This window comes from Scylla paramamosain, chromosome 34, assembly GCF_035594125.1.
Source record: "Scylla paramamosain isolate STU-SP2022 chromosome 34, ASM3559412v1, whole genome shotgun sequence".
Lineage (NCBI taxonomy): Eukaryota > Metazoa > Arthropoda > Malacostraca > Decapoda > Portunidae > Scylla > Scylla paramamosain.
In genome coordinates, this window is record NC_087184.1 from 9,420,220 (window position 1) to 9,422,719 (window position 2,500).

At 42.8% G+C, this 2,500-nt stretch overlaps 1 protein-coding gene and 1 long non-coding RNA gene across 6 annotated transcripts in view; one reads left to right on the plus strand and one right to left on the minus strand.

The window, feature by feature from the left end:
* Nucleotides 1-2,500, minus strand: part of LOC135090125 (hemicentin-1-like) — a 303,061-nt gene that overhangs the window by 234,341 nt on the left and 66,220 nt on the right. The window lies entirely within an intron of this gene.
* Nucleotides 1-2,500, plus strand: part of LOC135090126 (uncharacterized) — a 204,360-nt gene that overhangs the window by 34,780 nt on the left and 167,080 nt on the right. The gene's annotated exons all lie outside the window — the stretch shown is intronic.

Sequence of the window (2,500 nt, forward strand, 5' to 3'; positions counted from 1 at the left end):
ACAGCTCTCTCTCTCTCTCTCTCTCTCTCTCTCTCTCTCTCTCTCTCTCTCTCTCTCTCTCTCTCTCTCTCTCTCTCTCAAGTGCTACAAACACTCCCTCATGCAAACAAACATGTTATCTTCTCCTCCTCCTCCTCCTCCTCCTCCTCCTCCTTTTCCTCCTCCTCCTTTTCCTCCTCTCCCGCACTGCTCTATCGCAACACAGACGTAACAGACGGAAAGAGAGACGTAATTTGGCGCGAAAAATGTGCAGAGATTCTAGTGGGGTGCATTTACCGCTCAAAGGATCCACTGCGATAAAGTACTGAGAGAGAGAGAGAGAGAGAGAGAGAGAGAGAGAGAGAGAGAGAGAGAGAGAGAGAGAGAGAGAGAGAGAGAGACCCTTTTAATTTTCCCCATCCGAAATTACGTGTGTGTGTGTGTGTGTGTGTGTGTGTGTGTGTGTGTGTGTGTGTGTGTTTCGTGTTTGCTGGGTGAAACTGGATTTATCAAGGGCGAAATATCTATATATGGAGGGAGTTATGACGCACTTTCTCTCTCTCTCTCTCTCTCTCTCTCTCTCTCTCTCTCTCTCTCTCTCTCTCTCTCTCTCTCTCTCTCTCTCTCTCTCTCTCTCTCTCTCTCTCAAGGTAAATAAACAAGAAACTTAAGAGAACTAACAGAATAATAATAATAATAATAATAATAATAATAATAATGATAATAATGTGGAAGTCAAAATAATAAATAAACAAATAGAGAAATAGGAAAGTCTCTTATTTTGGAAAAGTTTAGATTGCCTTCGGTTCTGTGATTTGACGAGAATTCGGGCGAAAAATTTGGATTCTGTCAACAACAAACCACCAAAGATCGTGTAGGTTTCTTCCTCCTCCTCTTCCTCCTCCTCCTCCTCCTCCTCCTCCTCCTCCTCCTCCTCCTCCTCCTTGTTTTCTTCTTTTTCTTCTTCTTCCTTGTTTTCTTCTTGTTTTTCTTCCTCCTCTTCCTTCTCCTCGCCTTTTTCATCCTTCGCTTCTTTTACGTACTGTATCGCACGATGTTATGTCCTCCTCCTCGTCCTCCTCCTCGTCCTCCTCCTCCTCCTCTCCCCCCTCCTCCTCCTCCTCCTCCTCCTCCTCCTGTTCCTCCTCCTCTTCCCCTTCTTATTCGTCCTCATCCTCCACCTCTCTCTATAATTTTACTTCTCCTCCTCCTCCTCCTCCTCCTCCTCCTCCTTCTGTTGGTGATGCCCCTTGCCGCTGGTCATCACCATTCCAATCAAGAGTACTGCCTTAACGAGCCTATTGTTCCTACACTGATTGGTTCGCTTGCAAATGACCTTTAGATTTTGATTGTTGTTCGTAGTAGTAGTAGTTGTTGTTGTAGTAGTAGTAATAGTGTTTCATCAACTAGATTTCCCCTCAAACTATTCCGCACATGATTAATTAAGTTAAGGTAAATTGTTACGTTATGTCTGCTTAGGTCATTTGAGGTTAGGTTAGGTAATGTTGTACTAATATTTGTTTGGTTTCGAAAAATGTATCATAGGGACGTGGAACTATTCAGTAGTAGTAGTAGTAGTAGTAGTAGTAGTAGTAGTGGTGGTGGTAGTGGTAGTGGTAGAAGCAGTGGTAGTAACAGCAGCAACCGGCAGAGGAAGTAAAAAATTTTCCTGAGTAATTAAACTTTTCCAGGTGCAAAGTTATAGATCTTGACCCTTGTTAACGCTGGCATCCCGAGAGAGAGAGAGAGAGAGAGAGAGAGAGAGAGAGAGAGAGAGAGAGAGAGAGAGAGAGAGAGAGAGAGCGGGAAGGAGGGAAGGAAATGAAGCAGTCATGATGTCAACACTCGCTTTCCAAATATTTTGAAGGTTTATCTCTCTCTCTCTCTCTCTCTCTCTCTCTCTCTCTCTCTCTCTCTCTCTCTCTCTCTCTCTCTCTCTCTCTCTCGTGTGTATGCGTGTGCATGTGTTTTGTGTGGTATTTACACACACACACACACACATGAAGCGCGCACGTACGCACACGCACATGCAAAAAATGAATAAAATGAATAGATAAGTAAATAATCAAATAAATAAATAAACCATGAGTAAATAAATAAGTAAATAGATAAATAGATCAATAATTAATAAATCTTGTTCTCACTGACTAAAAATAACTCAGTTTCCGTCAGGTGCATTCGCGTCACCCAGCAGGTAGGCAGCCGCCACTCAACACCTGAGGAGGCAAATAATCACCACACTAATGAGACTCCAGGAAAAGAGGAGAATCGAAAAAGACAACTCACGTATAGAGATTAATTTGGACTGCGCTATTTTATGAGTGTCATATTTACCAGTTTGTTGTCGAGGTGTGAAGAGTGACCTGGAACGGCGAGCTTATTTGCCGCTACAGGTGTGTATATCATTAATGAGCTCAGGTAGTCACGTGTGAAAAGGTTCATTTGTGATCATGATTGGCTGTCGGCATACATAACATACCTACCTACCTACATACATACATATATATACACGGAGGTAAAA